Source organism: Triturus cristatus, chromosome 6 (genome assembly GCF_964204655.1).
Source record: "Triturus cristatus chromosome 6, aTriCri1.1, whole genome shotgun sequence".
Classification (NCBI taxonomy): Eukaryota; Metazoa; Chordata; class Amphibia; order Caudata; family Salamandridae; genus Triturus; species Triturus cristatus.
This window is the reverse complement of record NC_140589.1, coordinates 818,225,201-818,250,291: the sequence shown is the minus strand read 5'-3', so window position 1 is coordinate 818,250,291 and position 25,091 is coordinate 818,225,201.

The window sequence follows — 25,091 nt, the reverse complement described above, 5'->3', positions numbered from 1 at the left end:
GCCGCCATGGGCACAGTGAGAATCTCGTATGAAATCCGAGGCTGTTTACCAGCACAGATGAGTGAAATGACCATGGAGCGCAGTTTTCAAAAGAAATGAGCAGTGAGAGGAATGGGGATGTTAAGAAAAAGATATAAAAATTTCAGGAGAACCACCATCTTAGCTATGGCGATACGGCCCGCAAGGGACAGAGGGAGTCGATTCCAGTGGGTTATTTTAGTCTCCAGCCAGTCCACCGCACGTCCAAAATTGGCCCTCCAGAGGACGTCCAGATCCCTGCTCAGCCAAATACCCAAATAGCGGGTGGGACCCGATGCCCAGACGAAGGGAAAGTCGGTCGTGTAGGGGCTGGTAGCTTCGGTGAGAGGAAACAAGACCGCTTTACCCCAGTTTACCTGTATGCCAAACAGACTGCCGAAGAATATGATTTCCCGCACAAGAGGGCTGAGGTTGTCCTGGGGTTGCCGGACATACAGAGTGATGTCATCGGCGTACAGGGAGACATGCAGGGAGCGCGCCGAGAAGCAGATGCCCCTTTGAGTATGGTGCTGCCGAAGCCTGGCCGCGAGGGGCTCCATTGCGATGGCAAAGAGCATGGGGGACAACGGGCACCCCTGATGGGTGCCTCCCCCAATGTGAATGGGCTCCGATATCTGGATCTGGATATGAATTGGATAAAGTCTTTTTTCGCTAATATAATTATCTGGTTGTTATAGTGACATTACTGGACGATTAACATCATGGTCCTGACTTTTTGGCGTTTGGATTTATAATCAAAATGTAAGTGTGTCCCCTTAGATTCATAGGTGTGCACTGCATTGGGATGATAATGATGTAGTGGTCTCTTCCTCTTTACTCACCTCCACCTTCATTTCCTGCATGGTTTGATCTGTGCATTGGAATCTGGTCCAGGTTTCCATGTATATATGCTCTGGATGGTCTTTATTGACCACTTGGTGTTGGAGGTGATTATTTGATATACACACTTTTACCCCCCCCCCCTTTTTTACTTAGGTGACGGTTCTTCAGGTGACACGCTTGATGGTGGTGGTTGACACAGGGAGTAAGATAGTATTTACCTTTGGATAGGTACTACATATTTATTTATTTTTCTATAGGTTTGTTTCCTTACCCTTGTCCTGAGGAGGCCAAGAAGTATAGTATGGGCGAAACGCGTCCCCGTCGACTTGTTTTGATAAGGAGGAGTCTGATGAAGAATTGATTCATTGTTTGATTGTTAATTGCACATTTTTGTGATTAAGGTTTGAGATCAATACTAACCCAGTGTGCATATAAGACGACCTCTGAATGTATCACCTTTATGGTATAGGTGAACATATCTGTCCCTAACAAGTGGGTAGACAGAACCTATGAATTTCATGCATTGAGTAGATATTAGTTTTGTATATATAGATGTGATATGTGTATTTATGTAAAATAAGAATTTCAAAAATTAATTTAAACAAATTGACGCTTTGCTGAAGAGGAAGCCCTGCTGCTGTTCTTTGCTCTCTGCCTACAGGGGACCTGCCTTTAATATCAACTGTTCGCCGGACCCGCTTCGCGGGTCCCGCTTCACCAGCATTACCTTGGGGAGAACTGCACTGTGTCCGTGAGGCTTGTGGTGCTCTGGGGAACTGGGTAGGGCTGCGAGCGTTTCAGCAGGGACTCCGTGTCCCAGGAGTCCCTGCCTGGCCGATTGAAAACACCTGGCCCGCTCTCCCTCTCAGCCCCGCCCCCTGCACACGGTGTGTGAAAAGGATTCTGCCTGCCTTTCCTCACTGGGACGCTTTGCTGAAGAGGAAGCCCTGCTGCTGTTCTTTGCTCTCTGCCTACCGGGGACCTGCCTTTAATATCAACTGTTCGCCGGACCCGCTTCGCGGGTCCCGCTTCACCAGCATTACCTTGGGGAGAACTGCACTGTGTCCGTGAGGCTTGTGGTGCTCTGGGGAACTGGGTAGGGCTGCGAGCGTTTCAGCAGGGACTCCGTGTCCCAGGAGTCCCTGCCTGGCCGATTGAAAACACCTGGCCCGCTCTCCCTCTCCGCCCCGCCCCCTGCACACGGTGTGTGAAAAGGATTCTGCCTGCCTTTCCTCACTGGGACGCTTTGCTGAAGAGGAAGCCCTGCTGCTGTTCTTTGCTCTCTGCCTACTGGGGACCTGCCTTTAATATCAACTGTTCGCCGGACCCGCTTCGCGGGTCCCGCTTCACCAGCATTACCTTGGGGAGAACTGCACTGTGTCCGTGAGGCTTGTGGTGCTCTGGGGAACTGGGTAGGGCTGCGAGCGTTTCAGCAGGGACTCCGTGTCCCAGGAGTCCCTGCCTGGCCGATTGAAAACACCTGGCCCGCTCTCCCTCTCAGCCCCGCCCCCTGCACACGGTGTGTGAAAAGGATTCTGCCTGCCTTTCCTCACTGGGACGCCTTGCTGAAGAGGAAGCCCTGCTGCTGTTCTTTGCTCTCTGCCTACTGGGGACCTGCCTTTAATATCAACTGTTCGCCGGACCCGCTTCGCGGGTCCCGCTTCACCAGCATTACCTTGGGGAGAACTGCACTGTGTCCGTGAGGCTTGTGGTGCTCTGGGGAACTGGGTAGGGCTACGAGCGTTTCAGCAGGGACTCCGTGTCCCAGGAGTCCCTGCCTGGCCGATTGAAAACACCTGGCCCGCTCTCCCTCTCAGCCCCGCCCCCTGCACACGGTGTGTGAAAAGGATTCTGCCTGCCTTTCCTCACTGGGACGCTTTGCTGAAGAGGAAGCCCTGCTGCTGTTCTTTGCTCTCTGCCTACTGGGGACCTGCCTTTAATATCAACTGTTCGCCGGACCCGCTTCGCGGGTCCCGCTTCACCAGCATTACCTTGGGGAGAACTGCACTGTGTCCGTGAGGCTTGTGGTGGTCTTCGGAACTGGGTAGGGCTGCGAGCGTTTCAGCAGGGACTCCGTGTCCCAGGAGTCCCTGCCTGGCCGATTGAAAACACCTGGCCCGCTCTCCCTCTCAGCCCCGCCCCCTGCGCGTCACTCTAACTATATTTCTGCCATCCCTCCCCGCTGCGCGGGAGCGCGCGGGGGAGCGCCCGGGGCTAAGCCCGGGCAAAGGGCGGGCCGTTTGAGGCCGTTCGAGGACGGTGGAGGCCGGGACCGGGCCACCCCCCCTTTATCTGTCCTGTCTCACCGGACCTCCCTGGGGTTCGTACACCTGCCCCTTTATATATTCATCGGCAAGCCATTTATCCCACTGATACAATGGTGCTAACAAGAGGCAGGAAAAAAAAGGCCGCGGGAGGGGTGGGTAACCTCCTAGGACCAATGGACGATTTTATCATTAAGGCAAACTCTTTTATTGATCAGAGTATTAGCCTTATGGAGGGTAGGGTGTCTTTAGACCTTGCACGCGCCAAGAGATCTTCCTTGGGTACTCTAGCGAGTGTAAGATCCCCTGAGCTAGTTACTGCTCCTGAATCTAGGTCACTGAATGAAGGTAGGCGTAGCTTACCAAGCATGGTGGATTTATCTGCATCTCCGCTATCAGACCTACAGACCAGCACAGATCTGGAAAAATCCCCCGACCTCCTCCCGCAATCCCCACAGCTATCCTCGCAAGTTACACCAGACGAAACAAGAAGAGATAGAGGGAGGAGGGAGGGTGCTGTGAGGAAAAGGAAGATAGACATAAACCAGCCTTCCCTAGTTCCCAATACACCAGTTTTTAATAAATCAGTTTCTAGGCCTAGTTCAACTGAGAACCTACACTCGAGAAAGGTACAAGTAGTTCACTCTGCGATATTACATCGCTCAGCACACGATAGTTCCGACCCCATCTTTGTGGCCTCATTGACTGATGTCCCTAGTGGTGGAGACCCACTCCGGTCTGATAACTTACAGATGTCATTAAACAGTATAGCGGATCTATTGAAATCACTACTCACCCCAATAGAACTTAGGTTAACGAAAATAGAAAATAAATTGACCAATCTTTTAAATCTGCATAAGACTAAGCAGGAATCAGGGACACAAATTCCACGAGCAAGAAACCAGATTCAGAATCCAGCCAAATCAGCACCCCCACAAAATCGTATTTCTACTCCTACTGCCCCATTACAAAAATTAATTCCATCTACTAACTCAAAAATTAATAGTCCAGTAAAACCCGCCCCTAAAAACACCGCCACCTCAACAGTGGCAAGTACCTTGCCCCAAAAAACAATGGTACAAAATGCTCAAGCCTCAACAAATCCGGCCTGGCCGTTGATAGCTTCAAAAACGGCACCCTCAGTTTCTGACACAGGTGGTATGAGGGTAGATCAACTGCCCAGACTTCCTGTTGACTTGCCCCCGGAAGCCTACCCCCTTGTGGCAGTAATGACAGGTGTCCCTGAACTCTTGGATTATAATTCAGAACCCACATGGTCCCTAAAGAATAAAGTGCAATTCTGGCTCAACACTAATTGCCCTGTCCCACCGACAAGGTCCTACAGGATCCTTATGGTACGTAGAACCACCTGGGTGGGCCAAGGCCGGAAATCACTGCCAGGCGACTGCATCGTGGTAACCTTTGATGATCCTAGAGCAGTCGACCATATCTGTGCATGGGAAAAATCATGTGAAAGTGGAGGAATAAGCATCAAACGGCTTTCCTTCTTTTACCCACCAAGGTTGTCAAACACCCAAGAGCCATCTTGGCAACCGATGGGTCCCCGCTATTTCGACCATGACAGCCACAGGCAGACAATGGGTCCCTGCCATCCCCAATATGACAATTCTTGGAAAACGGTGGGGCATCGACACCTGGGTAGAGACTGGGACAGTTGGGGTGGGACACATACGTTGAGGGCGGTAAACCATGAGCGCACTCGCTGGGTTCCTTGGTCCGGTATTCCCACACATAACCGATTCAGCGGTCTAGAAATGGTCGATTGACCACTAACATTGACTGACCCCATTAACCCAAAGTCTATTATGGACAATGTCAATACACCGGATTTAAACAACCCAGTTATATTTGGCGAAACAGAGGGGACTGGGGTAATAAGGACACAGGTGCCTGACGGTGCTAGCACAACCAATAGGGAATGTAGGCTTTCTTCCTCCATTGTGACTCCTCAGATATTAACGACACAACATTTACCCAGCGATATTAGCTTTAGTATAAGCTCCAGTGTAGCAACCACGGAAGTTAGGCCGAGTTTTTCATCTTACAGCCTGATTACGTGGAACGTGGCAGGTTTGAGTAAAAAGGTCCACCAGCAAGCATGGCTGGATGTTATTAATAAACATACCATAGCCTGTTTGCAGGAAACCTGGACGACCGAGGAAATCCACATTATAGGATTCCAAACCTTTCATTCGCCCGCACTTATTAGTAAGCAGGGCAGGAATAAAGGAGGCCTTTGTACTTATGTGGCTACAACTGCGGAACTCAGGGTCAACAAGTGTCTTAACGCAGAGTTTTATCAGGTCCTGGTCTTTAAAGGGCCCCGCTCTGTCAATGTAATTTTAATTAAATTTTATAATAACGTACCATCTATCCATACAGAGCACGTTCTTCACAACCTTCTAAATAGCATAATATCTTTAATAGACAATCTTGTAGGTGAGAAGGTGTTAATCTGGGTAGGTGACTTCAATTGCACTGTCTGCCCCCTTTCTGCAACTGGTTTGTGTGGCCTAGCAGATTATGGGGAAGACTGCCCTACCCATTTCACCCACTCAAAATTAGGCAACTCCTTAAATAACATGATGTTCTATTTGAATTTATCCTTTGTAAACGAACTGTGCAGCCCGATCGTCCCGTTTCAACCAACTTTCAATGGGCGAGGGTGTAACTCCACCATAGATTTCACCTTAATGTCCCTGGCCCATGCTGGCTGCATAACCCTCTGGGAGACTGGAAAGGCTCTCTTCGGAGATCATTACCCCATATCATTCTCTGTAAAAACAATGGGAGAATGTAGTCAACCCAAGAAGAACCCTAATTATGCCCCCAAGGTTAATCTCGGTGCTGTAAATGGGTATGTTGTCAAATGGGATAAAGTTGAGCCAGCTGGCTTCCTAAAGAGCTTGGTTTCGACGTCTCTTGAGGATATTCACGTATGTTTAACAGCTGACATGGAGCCTGATAAAGTCGTGGCTGCCTTTTCTAATATCCAACGGACAGTAAAAGATCTTTTATTTAGAGAACATAGGCAAACAGCTAAGCGCCCACAGGGTTGGTTTGATAATAAATGCACCAAAGCTTTGACTTCTCTCAAAAAGGCCCTACAGACTAAACCAAAAAACCAAGACCTAATCCGTCAAGCTAGAGGAGCTTACAAATTGACCATTAAAACGAGAAAAGCCACCCTTAAGCGGGAGGCGTGGGCGGCCTTACGTGAGGCCTCGCTACAATGCGATAGTACATTATTTTGGAAAGTGGTAAATGCCCCGTACCTGCAAAGCAGAGCGGAAGATATCTTAGATGTGGCTATCCCAGGGGACACCTGGGTGAACCATTTTAAGCAGTTATATAACAGTTCGACTGTAGGGCACTGTCCTCCTTCGCTAACTCTCAGTTTGATGGACCCCGGCGGACCAGGCGAGCGAAATGCTTTTCCGTTGAATATTACTTTCAGCCTCCAAGAGGTCATTGAAGCTATTAAGGACAGTTCACCCGGTAAGGCTCCGGGTCCCGACGGTGTCCCAATCGACGTCTATAAGGCAGAGATGGATTTATGGGCACCCTTACTTACCAATGTTTTAAACAAGTCTAACCAACAGGGATTTGTGGCATCTTGGCCTGACGCTACTGTCGTGCCAATATTCAAGAAGGGTGACAGAAACGACCCAAATTGTTATAGGCCAATCTCTCTTCTGGATGCACTGATGAAGGTGGCCGGCAGGATTATCCTAAACCGGATCCAGAGCTGGGAGACTGAAAATCAGGCCATCTCTAACTTACAATATGGTTTTAGGACGGGCAAGGGAACGGTTGAGCAGTGCTTGAACCTGGCCTTAATTATTGCAAAGTACACTCAAGCGAAGAGCGAAAAGTTATACATTTCCTTCATTGACCTAAGCTCAGCGTTCGATTGTGTGAATCATGAATTCCTCTGGAACACACTCTCTTCTTTGGGCCTTGATGCCCAAATCATCACGTTTATTCGTGAACTTTACAGGGACGCAGGGGCAAGGGTCAGATTTGGACGTCTGGGGGAATGCTCAGATAAATTCCCTATCTCGCGGGGGGTCAGACAGGGGTGCATATTGGCTCCCCTGTTGTTTACCATTTACATTAACTCTATTGGAGAACACCTAAGTCATTTTCAATATGACTACCCCGCCATAAAGGGTACCTCAGTGCCCCTATTACTCTATGCTGACGACGCGGCAATTATGTCACGTACTAGGATAGGTCTACAGCGGGCGGTGGTTCAATTTACCTCCTTTATGAGGGATAGGGAATTAAAGGTGAACACTTCTAAATCTTACAACATGGTCTGTGGCAGGGGCCTTAGAAGTGCACCTTGTTCTATTTATCTGGACGCCAAAAAAATTGAAACCACTGAGAAATTCTGTTATTTAGGTGTGACTTTTGATAGGAGGGGGAGCTGGAAGCCGGCAATAGCAACAAGGAAATTAGCCTTTTTACGTTCTGCGCGAGCCCTGAACAATTTTTCTGTAAAAATTGGGGGGAAGCCCGCTATGGAACTAATACAAATCTATAAGGCCAAAGTTGTCTCCTCAGCCACCTATGGGGCAGGGCTCTGGGGGATAGAAAATGTGCAGACGCTACAAAGCTGTGAGAATCAGTTTATCTGCCACTTACTAGGAGTCTCTAAATTTTCATCAACTTACATGACCCATATAGAAGTAGGCCTTCCCTACATTAGTGACATTGTTAACATATCCCCTCTTTTACTGTGGCATAAGGTCTGGGTGACAGAGGAGACAACCTTAAATATGGAAGTAATTACCGACTGTCTCACAATGAACGGAATGGCCAATATTAGGTGGCTCTCCTACGTGAAAAATCTTTGTGTAAAGATAGGACACCCAGAATTCTTTGATAACCCGCCCAGTTTGGATGGGCTATCGAGAGCCGCCTTGAAAAAGTTGGCTCTTGACCACCGGGTAATGGAAAGATGGGACAAGGAGAAAATGAAACCTACTGTACTCCGGTTTCAGAAAATTACTCAGTGCGAGGGTCTCCAATATTATCTTAGCTCAGAATTAAGCCCATATGCACGCACATTGCTGACTCGCCTCAGATTAGGCATGTTTTTTCACTTAGTTACTTTTCCCCTCTGCAATGACTGGTCCACTGAAATTCCTTTGTGCCCATGTGATAATATCTCCAGACAATCGGACATACATTGTGTCTTTTTTTGTGTATTTTACAAAGTCCCGCGTAGAGCTCTTCTGTTACCCGTTCTGAGGGCATGGGGGATTCGTACCTGTAAATTAGCATACATGAAATTACTGCTATTAGAAGATGATTCCCTTATTCATGCAGTTTCAAGTTTCTTAAAATTAGTAATTAAATTTAGAAAATCTATGCAATCCTCATGTTCTTAATCTGTTCCCGAATTATTATGATCTGAATCTCTTTTTAATGATATTTTATCTTGAATGTATGATCGAATAAGCTTATGTTGTTGACCCTGTTTTATCTTAAAAAATGTTTGTATTATGTGCTTTTATGATTTTATCCTAAATCGAATAAAGCTTGTTTTGATGATTTGTTGATGAAATTGAATCTTAATTACGTGAATTAAAAATACGTAATTGTGTGTCTTCGATTTGTGATTTTTTGTTGAGAAAGAGAAGCAAGAATGCATAGCAGAATTAAGTACTGTCATTAGGGTAATATATAGTTCCCGGTGTTTACATAGAGAGAGATAGATTTGTTCCTCCTGGCCAGCTTTTTACTTAATCTTTGTAATTCTTACACAGGTGCAGGAGGGTAATTTGGGTAAACCCCTAAATATTTTTGAATACAGTAGGAGAGAGCAGCAGCTTACCGCACATAAAAGCCTGGAGCAGAGTGAGGGCCCCGGAGTGCAGTGCAAAGGGGAGAGGGAGTGGGGCAGTGCCTATCCGAGTGGCGGGGTGGTCGAGCACAATCCCACAGTGATGAATGCGTGAATCGAAGCGGTGTTGCACTATGGCTGGAGAAATAGGATCAGAGCAGCAGAACAACAATACTAACATCCCAAACTGTTGAGCAGAACCAGAAACCCCCCCACCCCTACCCCAAACAATACCGGTTGTCAGTGACGCCCCGGAAGCTGGAATCTGGAGGTGGGGTGACAGGAGAAACACCAGCTGCCAGGAACCGAGGAACCCCCGCCATAACCCACCCAACCTGCCTCCCCGTCCTGGCACAACTCGTCATAACAGGTGCTAGTCAGTAAGAGACCAGAAAAAGTACAGGACAATAACCAGACAAAGAGAATCAGCAAACCTACCCTCCAAACCCCCACCCAACCAGGGACCCCAAAGAACTCAGAAAGGAACATCAGCATTCCACAAAACCCGGAGCACAACAACAACAGAACCCCCCAACCCCCTCCCACTCCAACCCCCCAATTAGCCTGAGTCACCACCCAATCCCACCCCGGGAACCCGCAACCAGGAAGAGGGGAAATCGCATCAAGAATGGGAATTATCCCTGGAGGGCATGGCAGGACTCGGCATTCTCCCCTGCATGACAGCAGGGTCGCCAAGCAAAGGGGCAGCAGACATCAAACATAACAGTATAACAAATGCACACAGCGGTGGATCAGTCATTGTCACTCAGGCGGTCAGAGGCGGCAATTTGAGAGCTAGATGGAGGAGAGCGAGATGATTTGTCAAGTTTTTTGGCAAAGGCTAGGGCCTCCTTAGGGTCAGGGAACACCAAAGTGTTTGCCTCATGCCGGACTCTCAGCTTCGCAGGGTAGGCCAATGAATACGAAACCTCAAGTTTTTGCAGGATGCGTTTAGCCGGGAGGGAATCTCGCCAAGCTGCCTGGACAGTTGGGGTGTAGTCCGGATAGAATGAGAGGGAGTTCCCGCGGTGGTTGATCTTGCTCATGTCACGAGTCGCACGGAGGATGGCATCCCAGTACAGAAAATTGAGAATCTTGGAAATTATGGGGCGGGGAGGCAGCTCCGGCCCAGGATGTGGGCCAAGGGAGCTGTGTGCATGCTCCACGATGAAGACAGGGGAGAGAGCGTCATTGAAGAGTTCCCTGACCAGTTGTTCCACGAAGTCCTCCATGCGTGTGATGTTAGTGGACTCTGGAACTCCCGTTATACAGAGGTTACTCCGGCGGGAGCGTGCCTCCAAGTCCTCATTCTTCTCACATATGAGCGCCAGGATTTTGTCCATTTGTAGGAGTCACTGGTGATCCTGGGTGGCGGCGTCCTCCACATACAAAATCCTGGTTTCAACCTGTGATAGTCGAGCGTCATGGGAGTCCACTCGGGCCTTCACTGAGTCCAGCCGGGCAGAGAGCTGGTCCAACTGGGAGGCAATCCCAGTGACCGTAGACATCACGTCCAGCATGATGGCCTTCAGGTCGTGATCATGGCCTGGAGGCGCCTCCAGGAGGGCGGCGGGGTCACCAGTGTCCAGACCCGCGCCGTCCTGGTGGGTCGACCGGCGCTGGTCGAAAGTGATCTTGGGCTGCTTCGGGTCAGACCTCCCCATGACGAGTGAGTTGTGGAGGAAAAAGGAGAGCAGGGGTACCCAAGAGGCGGCCCGAGCAGCGCTGCAGGGGTGACACAGCCGGGGGCAGCATGCAGCCCACAGTCTGAGGCCGTTGACAAACCTAAAAGGGTGCAGCCAGGTGGTCACTCCAGCAGGACGGCACCCATAGCCCGGAACAACCACCACCAAGCCTGCAACGCGGAGGAGGTAGGGTTGTGGCAGAGGGGGGAGCCCCAGGTGGGACACCGCAGCACCCAGAGTAGCAGCACCGGGCCAGAAGTTGAGCACTCCAGCGGGGCCGCAGCCAGAGGAGGGCATCCCGATGCGGGAAGGCCACAGGAGACGGGCGTCACAGGAGTGCACAGCAGACTCGGCCCCCGCAGCAGCAGCGTGGGATGTGTGGAGGAAGATGCCGCGCAGTTAGGCCTAGTGGTAGAATGGTGCAGACAGCTGCCCGATGCCGGGTCCGCAGGTCCACCATGCAGCAGCGGCGGGTGAGGGGCCCAAGCGGGAGCACCGCAGGCCCTGAGCGGGCCGCCCATTGACGATTGCGGCAGCCAGGTTTCAGGAGATGAAGTGGCGGGAGGCGGGAGTCGACGCACCGGTAACAGGCCCAGCTAGCGGGGGGTCAGCCGCTCCCGTCACAGGGCCCGGGTGCTCGTGGCCCACCAACACTGCAGGTGCGCAATGGGGGAGAAGATGGCGCCCAGGCCGCAGAGCGCCGGGCCCGGCTGTACAGCCCACGGACCCCCTACCCCACCAGAGGAAGCTGTTGCAACCGCGCCACTCACCAGGCTCCGAGCGCGGAGAAGGCTGTTGGTGCTCCACCTGCGTCGCCTGCAGCAGGAACTACCTGCAGCCGGGGATGAAGCGATGTAAGCCCAACAGCCACGAGGGTCCCCCTAGGCGTGGGAGGCAGGGCGACACCCACCGCCCCCAGAGAGCGCTGGAGGGCTGGATGGGCAGAATTGCACGCCCTGCAAGTCACCCTATCCGGATCCACTCTGTTTTGCCAGGTAAGTGAACGATGTCTGCAGGATATTTTTGGATTTTTGCTCTTGGCCTGCAAAGCCCACTCAGAGTGCGGCCATCTTGCAGCCGGCCAAGCCACGCCCCTTCCATTGGTACTTTATATCTAGATGCTCTATCTATGGCTCCAATTAAATTATAGGTTAGGTCTTTAATTTCCCTGCCCCGCACAAAGCCCTAGTGATCTTCATGAAGGAGCACCCCCACTATCCCATTGAGCCTATCTGCTAGTATTTTTGTAAAGATCTTATAATCAGAGTTAAGCAACGAGATAGGCCTATAGGAATCACAGCAATCTGCCGGTTTATCTGGTTTGAGTATCAAGGTAACAATGGCTTCATTCCAATGAGGGGGGATCTCCCTCCCACCTTAAAAAACATCTGAAAACAGCCTGGCCCATAACCGGGGCTAGATATTTCCCTAGCTTTTTATATATCTCAACAGGGAGACCATCTGGGCCTGCCGCCTTGTTCGCTTTCCCTGCTTTGATGGCGCTTCTGCTTTCACCTTCTTTTATTGGGCTGTGGATTGCTTCCCTTTGGGATTCAGAGACTTTACGGGGAACATCTTGGCCCAGCCATTCTTCCACCTCCCCTCCCAGCGTAATTAGATCTTCTGAGTATACTTCCCCAAAGTAATTTAATAAAGCCTCCTCTGTATCATCTCTCATCCTAGTTGGGCAGCCTGTCCCTCCATGCGTCAATTCTTTTATAAAAATGTTTGCCTGGTCATTTTTTACTTTCCACGCAAGTAGCTTGCCACAGCGTTCCCCATAATTAAAGTTGGTCAATTTTCTTACTTGCCATCTTTCTTGTAATCTTCCTTCCACTACCCCTACAAGGTCCATTTTAAGCGTCTGGATAGATGTTTGTCCCAACCCATGTTCTATCTCGTTTCCTTGTAACTGTTGTTCTAACCGCTGAATCTTGTTTTCAATATTAGCTATTTCTGCTCTTTGTTGCTTATTATTTATAAAATTGGATTGATGTTATTTTCCCCCTTAAAATGCCTTATAGGCATCCCAAACTATTCCTGTTGGCGCGCTATCTAGATTGTTCTCGACTTGAAGAACTCTTTAGACTCCAGCCCAAGCCTCCTACCATGTATCGTCAGACAATATAGTACGATCCGTAGTCCATCTCCTTTGCATTGTAATATTTGGAGGGACCAGAAGTATGGTTGTGGCCGAGTGATCTGACATGTGTGATCCCACATGACGGGCACCTCTAACCTGATCTTTTATGCCTTGATTGAATAAAAATAGGTCTATTCTTGATTGGTGCCCACATTTTTTATTATTAAAAGTGAATCTCTTTAGGGATCCCTTCCTTTCTCTCCAGATATCACATCAACCTAGATTCATTATTGAATTTATTATCAAAGATCGTGATTTATTATGTGCAATAGCTCTGCTTTTGGTGGAACGATCTAAACTACCGTCTGAAACCATATTGAAGTCCCCTGCCATTGTAACAGGGTCAGAGAAATCTAAGAGTTCAGAGAGTAGATTACCAAATGGGGTAGGGTCATCCAGGTTAGGGCCATAATATCCAACCACAGTGTAGGCTTGATGATAGCATCTCAACTTGGCAATCATCCATCTACCAGCCTTTTCCACTCTACTTTCCTCTATTGTTATCTGTGGATTAGTTTTAACAAGAATCGCCACCCCTCTTATGGTGAGTTGTTTATCAGTACATACCACTTTCTGTAGCCAACTTCTGGATTTAAAAACCTTACTCATTTCTTTAGTAGTTACATGAGTCTCTTGGAGAACTATGATTTGGGCCGGAGCGTCTTTTAGATACTACAAAATCTTTTCCTTTCTATGTCTCACTCTAAGCCCATTAACATTCCACAATAAAAATTCTATCTGTACCTTCTGACTGGTAGTCATTTTTTATTTCTTAACCTCGTTATTCCATTAACACCTAAGATCCAGCTTGTTCGTTGAGGACAACCAAAAAAATTTTAATTTTTCCCACTGCTCCCCCACCCGTGCACTAAATACAACCCTTGCCCCCCTCCCTTCGAAAACCCTCCTCTTCTTTCTTCATGGCCTAAGCCTAAGGAGGCCCTCCGAATTTAGGAGACCTATTACCAAATTTGGAAATTCATTTTGCCCAATCGATTTATCTAGGTCTTTATGCAAGTCTCTACTTAAATCTAAACCAAAAAGCCAGAAAAAAACGTTGTATTACCCATTCAATACAAAAACAAGGAGGCAAAGCCAAAGGAAAAGTGAAGGAGAGAGTAAGTTCTACCTTCCCTATCTCACACCTGTACCTGATAAAGATTTAAGAAATTCTTCCGCTTCCTCTATTCTGCGAAAAGTCTGCATCCTATTGTTATGCATTACCCACAGGCTGGCAGGGAATTTTAACTGTGCCGTTGCACCCAATCTTTTAAAGAGCTCAATCAGATTGCCAAACTCCCACTGCTTGCTGGCTGTAATTTGAGAGACATAAGATCTAATTTCAAAGTTAATTCCATCTACTGTTAAGGTTTTCTGTCTTAGAGCTTTTGTAAGGATTTCTTCCTTAATTTTGTAGGTGTGAAAGTTTACTAAGATTTTCCTCGGTTTTGTTTTGTTTGAGTTCAACCTAAATGGATCTCTGTGGACCCTCTGTATATCCTTAACTAAATCTACTTCTGTACAGTCCATGTGTACTCCCACCTTAATCAGTCATGCCATAAATACCTTTATATCTTCCCCCTCCGTCCCTTCTGGAATTTTTAAGATACAAAGGTTACTTCTTCTCTGCTTGTTCTTCAACGACTCCATCTTCTCCTTCAATAGCACCTCATTTCCCTTTAGGAGTGTGATCTCCTTTGTATTGGCCTTCAACTGAAGTGTTAAGTCGCTCACTGAGGTTTCCAGCTGTGAAGGTATATCATCCAACTTCTTTTCTAAACTGTCACAGGCCATTATAATCTCTTTTTGGTTTGATTCCGATATTTTAAATCCATTTCTAACCTCAGTAGTTAACAGCTGGATTAGATCAGTGACTAACTAGGGCTGTGATTGAGAGTGAGGTTGGTGTTCGGTTTGCCTCACTTCTGTTGAGCTCACTCCCCCCCCCCCCCCCCCCCCCGTCCTCAAGAAATGCTGGTGAATCTTTACAGGAAATTGACTGACTCCATACTTCGGGGGAGGAAAGACACCCCTTTTCCTTCTTGGACAGTTTTTTTTCTTTTGGGAGATCCATTTCCAGGGCTCAGAGATATTTGTCAGCACCTGAAACTTGTTTGGGCTTCTGATATCTTGGCCTTCTAACGGCCTATTCCCAGGATATACCAGAGCAGGGTTTCTTAACAACAGCGTCTTTGGTACTACTTTGAAGAAGGTCCTCAATAAGAGCGTAATCTTTAAGTTTGTTACTTGTGTTTCCCCTTTCTTTTCCCCTTGACCTCTTCCTTTTTGGGATCACCCTCTCTCCTGTATCTGCACCAACTTACTTTAAGGGAGCAGGCTCTATCACTTTAATATTCGTCTGAGTTTTACTCTGTGTGCCCCTCATACAATTTTTTTGCCCCCGAACTTCATAATCGGTATCTGCCCTGATGAGCACCCTTCTCTGATGTCCCTTCCACCCTTTCTAACAGTTGGGATGCCACTATGTTTGGTTGGTCAACCATTTTTATATAAAAAAAAACACTTTGTTGTTTTTCTGGTAAAATTGAGTGACCTCTACCTTTATCATCAGTATTGCATTTTCCTGCCATGTTCCCCCAACACCTTCTCTCACACCACCTCTACCTCCGGTACAGTTCAGACCTGTACTCCATGGTGCACACCGCAAAATCTTTCTGGCTTCTGAGTTCTCCAAAGGCACCTGTCCTTTGTGTAGTGTGGGCGTCCACTGCCTACCTGCCTTGTGGAAGCTCCCTTCACACAGGGAGCCTCCCGCGCTTATGCTGGCCCTACCCAAACCGCCCCCGCTGGAGTGCAAAGACACCAGCCTCCGTCCCCTGCCAAGCTCCCAAACCGCTCGAGTCCTGCAGGAGTCCCAGTCAGGCAGCCCTGTGGACTCCACCGATGCCAATCGCCCGCCCAGGTCCTCCACACACCAGCCAGCCAGACCACGCCGAAACACCAAAGCAGAGAACCACGAAGTAGATCTTAATCTTGTCAATCTGTATTTTTTCCCCAGGGCTAATAACCGGCTTTCTGCAACAATATACACTGCATGCACTTGTCAGAACTTTGTTATAAATTCTCTTGGCTTTAACTTGAGTGCGTTGTTTGCATTACATATTCCAATTTGATCTCCAAGCTCCAGGAGCCTCTGCGACCGCGTCCTAACCAGCCACCATGTTTTCTTTCACACATTTTTCATCTTGCTGAAGTCAACCTTTAATTCAGCAGCTAACTCTTCTAGTTTAGCATGTGCTTCATTTAAAGGAACCTGAAAGGAAAACGTTTTAGTTCCGAATTCCTGTCCTTGTGAATACACAGTCTCGCACTACACACCACCTTAAACAGACCAGTAAAGTCAAGATATCTTGAGAGCTCTGATTTCGACTAATCTAATAACCAATCAAATCAAATCAACCAATAGAGCCAATAGAACTTCAAATGTGTTTACAAATATGAATAATACATCAACATAATGGTGATCAACCCACCAATTGAACCCACAATCATCATCACATAGCCAAACAACTCACAACAGAAGCAGATATACATTCCTCAAACAAGTACTCCAACATGAATGCCAAATACATACATATTGAACAAATCAGTTCACACTATTCATACTAATACTTCAAATTGTTCAGGAATGCACTCTCTGTACTTCTTGGGAGTCTCCAGAATTGGTTCCAAAACTTCAGGAACAATAGACTGTGCATTAAGCACTGAGAGCTCTCAAGGAAATCTCTTTGAGGAACCTCTACACAAGAGGAGGTAGTCTTACACAACTATCCTCTGCTACTATTTTTTGCTGAGCAGAACACAGAATCCTAAATGTAATACATCCCAAAATGTAAATCACCCCGATGTACTTAGATGTTCTGCTCCCTCACCCTTGATCTTGTGATAAAAATATCTTCCTTAACCTCATGCCCAACATTAGTTTAGCAGAGTTGTAAGTAAATAACTGGGAACACTCAATAAATGAGTTCTAGATTAGGGAAAAATAAAGAGTTTTATTACAAAATCTCAGTTAAGCAATTCAGAGAAATGCTAATTGTATGCCAGGAAGGCTCAAATACAAAGTAGATATTCAAGAGACCAGAACCCCAATGAAAAGCAAGAATCATAAGAGGAACATCAGTATCTCTAGCTAATAGATGTTCAGGAAGCTCTCTTGAATAGTGTCTCTAGTAGAACAGGAAAGTAATCTAGCTCATCCCATACTCAATTGGTTGTTATACGCAAAGTCTGCATATGAAATTAGCAAAACCACAGTTTCAGCATGGTGTGATCCCATGAATCATTGCTTTTGACAAATCAGAAAAATCCAATTGTAACATTACACATTGGCAATATCCCATTTTCTAAGAAAACACCGAGCAGCTTCAGCAATACATCATCTTCGTATGTTCAATTAAATGCAATATGTTTACAACAATAAGTCGTACACCTACCAAAGAGTGCAAGGCCCAGCAACAGTACTATGGAAGAGCAGAAAGACCTTGATGTGTTACAACTTCTTAACAAACAGCTGAAAGTTAATAACCAATTCATGCACAATGGAAAAATGCACTTTGATATTAGCTTTTCTATTGTTTGGCAGAGCTTGAAGAGATCGAAGACACCGCAAGGGGACAGGGTGAGAGGGGGAGGAGCAGGAGTGTAATTTGCAGCATCAAATAGCATCCATATGAACTAATATGCAAATCTATAAAAATGTAGCACAATTGAATTACATTAACAAATACACTTCTGCACATTGAAATTGTTTCAACTACAATAATCGTATTTAGTATCTCTATTAAACCTAGCCTAACATAAAAGCAATTATTTACTCACTAATATATTCAGGACTAAAACGCTACCATACCAGGGCTGCAGGATTGTGGCACAAATCCATGTCTACAAGTCTTTGTAGATATGGATTTGCATTAAAATTCATGAGTGGATGCATGGGAACGCCCATGCACCACCCATGGAACGCCTCAATGGCGCAAAGTATCTCAAAGCGGTGCAATGCTGTGCTGCGTTACTATTTTAATAAATCAAGTTAATAGTTATTTGCATTGCTTTGTAAATTTCAAAAAGGATTTTGCTTTGGGTATGTGTTAAAAAATGTAGTGCAAGCCCAATGGAAAACCTTTGTAAATCTGGACCTTAATGTGCTGCTTGTCAGGCATTTTACTGGTATAGGTTTTAAAGGATGCCAAGGGTGTGGTGAACATGTTGGCTTCCCACACAGCATTGAGCATGTAGCTGTGTTGTGGAAAAAGCCATTGCCACATCACACATCAAAGTATACACCACTCAGCGTTTTGTGGGGGCTACATAGTAGGCCTGGTGGGCGGTGAACTTCGCTCTGTTAGAGGAGCTCGCGGACTCCCGAAAAACTCTACCCTGCATAGCGGAGCTGAGTTTTTTCCTCGTTCGCCAACGGTAGGTTGTCAAGTGCAAGCGGGGAAAATCCAATGCTAGACTGCTTCCCAGCAACACTTCTAAATACGGGCGGTCACGGATGGTCGCTACCATCGAATTGAGAATCCTTCCGTTCGCGTTGGGGAAGCTGCCACTCGATTAGAATCTCTACTCGAGCTACATAAAGAAGCAGCACCCTGTTGCGCTCCATGTGCTGCCGTTCGCACTGATTTTAGAGTGCGGGACAAATACCCAGCGCTAAAAATCAGCCTGAACCTCGTGAGGTAACGCACAACGCCACTCGCGGAGAGTTTTTATGTCACTTCATGGAGTTCTGCTACATGCAGCAAACTCCTCCTAGGCCTACTGCTAGACATCTTTGAGAAAACATTCTTTACTTATAGTTAGGGCCACTCGAATTATGCACCAGCGGAGGACCATATTATGCGGCAAGAAAAAGCTAATTCTGAAGCATAAGGTGGCACATTTGAAGCAGTATTACTTTACCATTTTGCCATATTTACGCATTAACAATGCATTGACAAAACGTTACATCTCATTAAAATCTGTTTAACACCAAAATACAGCAATCAGTAACTGAATGGTGAGCCTCCTCTGATCGAAATAAGGCCTGCCACTGAAAGTCAACACGTGTGCTAGCACTTTTAGTACATTTTGAACCAATTGATCTAGAAATATATATATTTGTCAAAGTTTGCAACTATGCATAAAATGATGGATTATGTCAAGAGCCACAAATCCATAATTATGCTGAAAACACCGCTCTGCAAAATGGCCTAATTCCAGGGGCTCTTCTTAATGTATGCGCTTTACTATGCTCTTGGGAAGGGCTTCGATCAAACACTCAATTCTAGGCACGTGCAGCCCACAGCTTGAACCTGCATAGCCATTGTGGAGAGGTGATTGTACATCCCAGTGCCCCCTTTCTTTCCTTGTAAGGCCACCTCTTCTCTCCACTAACAACAATGCATTGCGGTTTATGATTTGCACATGTCACCAGGCAACTTTACATTTGGAAGCGACCATACATTTCTGTGGATTTCCCTCTGTTCTTGAAAAATAATCATTTACTTAAATCATTTAGTTAGCGCTGGCCCCTGAACAGTTTTATTCGTTAGTCACATGCCCCCTTTGCCTTTCCACTTGATGGGCACACATGAACATGCATTTAAAGATGCGCGCAATACAATGGGGAAGTTACACCATCCTGGAACATTAGAAAGCGTGACTCCCATTTTAGCCATTACTTATAAAATGAGCACTATGGTATTTCCAACTGTAAATATATGTCACTTCTGAATGTGAATGGAATGGCCCACCTTGTCTGAGCATGCCAGAATTTTGAAATGTTTCCCCAATCACGGAAACTGTTTGATGTACATGTCAGATACTTCGCCGATGAAAAATATTTTGAATGTGTGAAACGCTCGCTCTGTGTCGCGCCATATTCACACAGCATCTATGTTGCAACCCACGAATTTTTTTGCACTGCTATTGATGTGACGATCTGTCAAAGGGCAAAAATGGCACCCGGTAGGAATCGAAGACTCCCTGTTCATTACTATTAATGAGCCTATGACTCCTTTTGCGAATATTTCCAAATGCCTGCATGCGCGGCAACAGAGGCCTGCGAGGGACATCAGACCTCCATGCACGCAAATGAACCTATAGAATTCCCAAAATTGAAGTTTCTGTCTCTCAAAGGGACAGGACCTGCCATGTACAAACAAAATTGGCCTCTTCTGAGCAGACATCGAGTGAAGCACCAGTGGTCCATGGACTGCTGACTGATCATCCCTAAGCCCCCCCCCCCTGTGATATACAGAGCAGAAGCAGTCCATCACATGCAGCTACCACTTAGCAACTCTCTATGGCCTGTTTGAGAGGTCACTAACCTGTCAATGCTTAGTGACGACAGCTGCAGTCGCCGAGCATTGGTACATGTCATTGCGATTTACAAAGGAGTAACGCCACTTTCATGCCCCTCATCCTTACCATTGACGTTTTGAGATCACCAAGCCTACAATTTAGTGTATCACAGACTTTGTGGCCAAAAACAGGCTGTGTTTGTGGCCCTGGGTGTTTTTAATTATTCTATGCTTCAATTATCAGAAAATGTTATATATGATTTGTGCATATTATCAAGGACAGCACTAAAAATTATCGCCGGTTTAGCGTCAGAAAACTGCCGCCAAAGCGGCGATAATGGGCTTGATAATATGCCCTTGAGAATTCCAAAAGAAGTCCATGTTCTGGTGAGAACATGGGCTTCTATGGGAATTCTCTGAGGCATATTATCAAGCTCATTATCGCCGCTTTAGCGGCAGTTTTCTGCCGCTAAACCGGCGATAATTTTAACGCCGTCCTTGATAATATGCCCCATAGTTTTTTAGGTGTATAGTATTGTCTTTTTAAATATTAAGGTCTATAATATTGGTTCTTGAATATACTTGTATGAAATATCATTTGTTAATTAATGTAATATACCGCCGCTACAGGTAAGAGCGGTGGGGCGGGCTAGTGGGGGGGGGGGGGGGGAGATTTTGAGATACGACCACAAGGGAAAATTTCCCTCATGGTCATTAGTCGAAATCCCCCCCAGCCAGCCCCACCGCCCACTGCTCTTACCTGCAGCGGCTGGTAATATATATTCTTTATTATATTATTAACAGGTATTAGAAATATGATAATGTATGTTTTTCAGTATAATTTGTCATTTTTAATATGATTTTTGTACTTGATAAGTAATTTTATATTTAGTAGCAAGTGTTGGTTCTGAAGGAGGTTAAGGTGGGGAGTTATTTAAAACATAGCTTACTGTTTGTGTTGTAACTTTTTTTAAGGTAATGAAATTATTATTTGGTAATAATTATGAACATTAATTATTTAATTAATAAATAATTGCAATTATTTGCTGTTTGTAAATTAATTGTAAATACCTGATTAATGTATTTGATTATCAAACTGTGAATGTTTTTCATATTTATTATTTGTTTTGATTCTAATTATATGGTGTATTTAGCAGTGAATGTAATATGTTGCATTTATAAAAACACCTTTTAATTTTTGGTGCGGGCTTTTGGGTAGTACTGAGGAAAGAGTATTTATTTTAAACATTTGTAATTTCATTAATTTTGTAATATGAAACAGTAAAATTAACATATAAGCACACTATTCTTATAATTCAAGTTTATTTATTTAAAATGAATTCAGTTTACATTCAAAATATGTTAATTTTGCTATGTGTTTAAATGTATTTTTTTAAAGTTTAGAAGTTGGAATAGTATATCTGATTCCTCCAAAATCAAACAATTTCTCTAATGTTGGACAGATTAGAGCAGGAATTGTAAAGCTAACCACCCAACTCCAACATTTTCTCTGCTTTTGCTTACGTTGGAGTGGGAATAATAAAGCAGACCCTCCAAAGTCCAACATTTTCCCTACCTTTGCATAGAAAGAAGTGGGGCTAGTATATTTAACTCCATCAAAGAGCAACACTTTCTCGGATTTTGCTTACTTTGGAGTAGGAATAGTAAACCTAATCCCTCCAAACTCCAATACTTTTCCTGCTTTTGCTTATGTTGAAGTTAGAATAGTAAATCTGACTCAGTCAAAGTCAAAGGAGAAGAAGAAGACGGGCGAGAATTTTTGGAGTTAGAAAAACTTTATTTCAACAGACTGAGAAGGAGATTTTTAAGAAATATAGAGATAGCAGTAATGTTAGTTTGGAGTTTGGATCTTATAGCTGAATTAGCCCAATTTTTGGATAGGCACACACACCCAGAAGGGATTCTACACCCACACATGTCCATATCCTGTGCTGCTTTCACCTTCTGGAATAAGGCAGTTATCAGGTTATTGTAGCCACAGTAGGAGAGGTTTCAAAGAGCTCAGTTGCTAGGTTTTTCTGCAACTTTCTAGATTAAATGTTGAATAACATAAAAACACATTGGGGCATATTCTCAAGGACTTATCGTCGAGGTTGTGGCACTTTATTGCAGGCAAAGTGTCGATAAATTTATCACCCTATTCACAAGCTGGTGCAAACAGCCCATATCACCAGTATTCCCGCGATAGCAGCTGCAAAAAACATCGCCACAGATGACACCGCAACTAACGCTAATGAGATGCAGAGTAGGCGTTCCCGTGCAAAAAGCCACAACAACAGCACTTTACAACATTCTCAACGACCAGCCAGATCTGCGATAAGATCACAAAACATGCGATAAGGCACGTTAGCAGCAGGGATTTAACACCTGCTCCTACCTGGTGTTAAGTCGGACGACTACCTGCAGTATGAAAGGGAGTCCAGCCCAGAGCCACACCTAAAGAACAACAGATGCCATGGAGCTACTGACCATGCAGCTCGGACACCCAAGAGGGCCACAACACCCACCTACCCCCTGGACTACCACAGAGGCAGCGCAGACAAAGACAGCCGCGGACCTTCACAAAACGCACCAGCCTCACAGACTTAACGCCAGAGGATGTCATTGCCCACTACAGGCTCAACAGACTGACGGTACCAACACAGCGGACAACCAACATCCCTCCACAGACAAAGTTTGGCTGTGCTGCACCCGCTGGCCTCTGGTACCTTCCAACCAACAACTGCCAGAGTTGGAGGAGTCACACAGCCAGCCCGATCCAAGTTCATCACACCTGTCTTAGATGCCATCATCAGCTTAGTACCATAGCACCTTCACTTCCCCCACACTGCAAAGAAACGGCTGGAGACCAAGCAAGGCTTCTACGACATAGCTGGCTTCCCGCATGTGTTGAGGGCAATCAACTGCACACATGCAGTTCTCATGCCCCCTGCTGCCACTGCACATAATTACCGCAACAGGAAGCACACGTATTCCATCAATGTGCAGGCAATAGTGGACCACCTGGGACTCTACCTCAATGTCGTCGCCAACTACCCAGGCAGTGTGCATGATTCCTTCATCTTCCGACAGTCCATCATCAACCAGTACTTTGAGGCTGGCTCCTATGTGAACATTGTCCATTGGTAAGTACCAAATGAACACACCACACACCTCAACTCCACAATCATGCAACTCACAACTCTGGGAATGCACACGTTACAAACTCACAGACAACATGCCCAACAACATGCCACCTACCAGACACAACAGCACAACTTACTGTGGTAACCCAGGCTGGCCATGTATACAAGCCACCAAAGGCACAGCCCCTCAGCCACACAATAGCAGAATGTTGGGAGAGGTGGGAACCAGGCATGTGAGAAGGAGGCAAGGGACCCATGAGTGAGAATGTACACAATGCCAAGTGTGGCATGGATGTGCTGGACAGACTGCAGTATGCAGACCACAGACATGTCCATGTCGACATACACTGCTGGTGTTTGGAGTGTAGCGGACAGTGGACGCAACCATGTAACCTCAGCCAGTGGGGAAGATTGCGGAAATGTAGCTTGTTACGTCTCCCCCTGCAAGCGTGAGTGGAGTGGCCTGGTCCAGGGTACGCCAGTCCTGCGTCGGGGTGGGAATAAAAATCACGTTTCTCTGGGTGCGGTTCTCTTCCGGAATGGCCAACGTGTCGGCCAGGGTGGCACCTCTCACCCCGCCACGAGGCCGATGCCGTGAGCAGTGGTGCTGGCGATCCTGTGCGCCTGCTGCACCCCAGGCTGGTCCCCAGACCCGTCTTGGCCTCCCCTGCGCACCCAGGCCTCACTGCTCACCTGCCGACACCAGCGTGTGCCAAAGAGGGCCCACCACGTGCCGGTGCAAGCTCCAAGCCCGAGGCCCACGACCTTGGCAGTCTCCTCAGACCATCGCTGTCCTCTGCAAGACAGGCCCACAGCACTCCTTCCTCGTAAACGTACTCCACCGCTACCTCCGGCCTACACTGCGGTCTAGTAGGTCACACATTTGGAACTGAGTCTTGATTTTCCAATGGCCGAATTCATATGTCAATGGCAGCATTTATATCACTGTACTACCTTCGATGTGGTGCCACCAACTCTGTGCATAGCATTCGAACGACACCTGTCTGTGGTCTCTTGCTGACTACTGCCTTCGGCCTACACTGCGGTCGAGGAGGTCACACATTTTTAACTGAGTTTTGATTTAGTTATGGCAGAGTTTATATCATTGTACAGGCCTCATCACAGACTGCATCCCCTTCCAGATTTGGCGCCACTAACTCTGTTAATTCATGGACACTCTCTGGTTGAACTTTGGTGGCGTCTGAGTATGTGGCCTCGGGGTTCTCTTCATCATCTTGTAGCTGATACTGACTTGGTGTTAATGACGAGTCTGTAGCATTCATCTCCTCCATATTGTCTGTTTCTGCTTGGTTCCGCCCTCTGCACCATGCCCTGGAAGAACACCTTCCACTGTCCCCTGGAACACTCCGTGACATTCACCTTGGACATCGACGAGGACCCGCTCAGCTCTCGTGGCCCCACCTCAGTGCACCGCAAGTTACCGTCCCATGGCGGTGTGCCTGTGCCAGCCGCAGTGCATCCGGGGCCACTAACTCTGTGCAGCTCAAGTCATGGACCCTTTCTAAATGAATATTGGATGGCCTCTGGGTCGATGGCCTGGGGGTCATCAACGCAATGTGTCTGTGGCCCTGCACTGACCGCCGCCTCTAGCCTCAACTGCGGTCCACCAGGGTTCACACATCAAATCGAGTCTTGACCTGCCCGGACGATGCATCACCGCAGGATGCACACGCCACCACCACCAGGCCCACCTTCAACCAACAACTGCCAGAGTTGAAAGAGTCTTACTGCCAGACTATCAGAGTTGCTCACACATGTCGTGGATACCATCATCAGCTTGATACCCTCC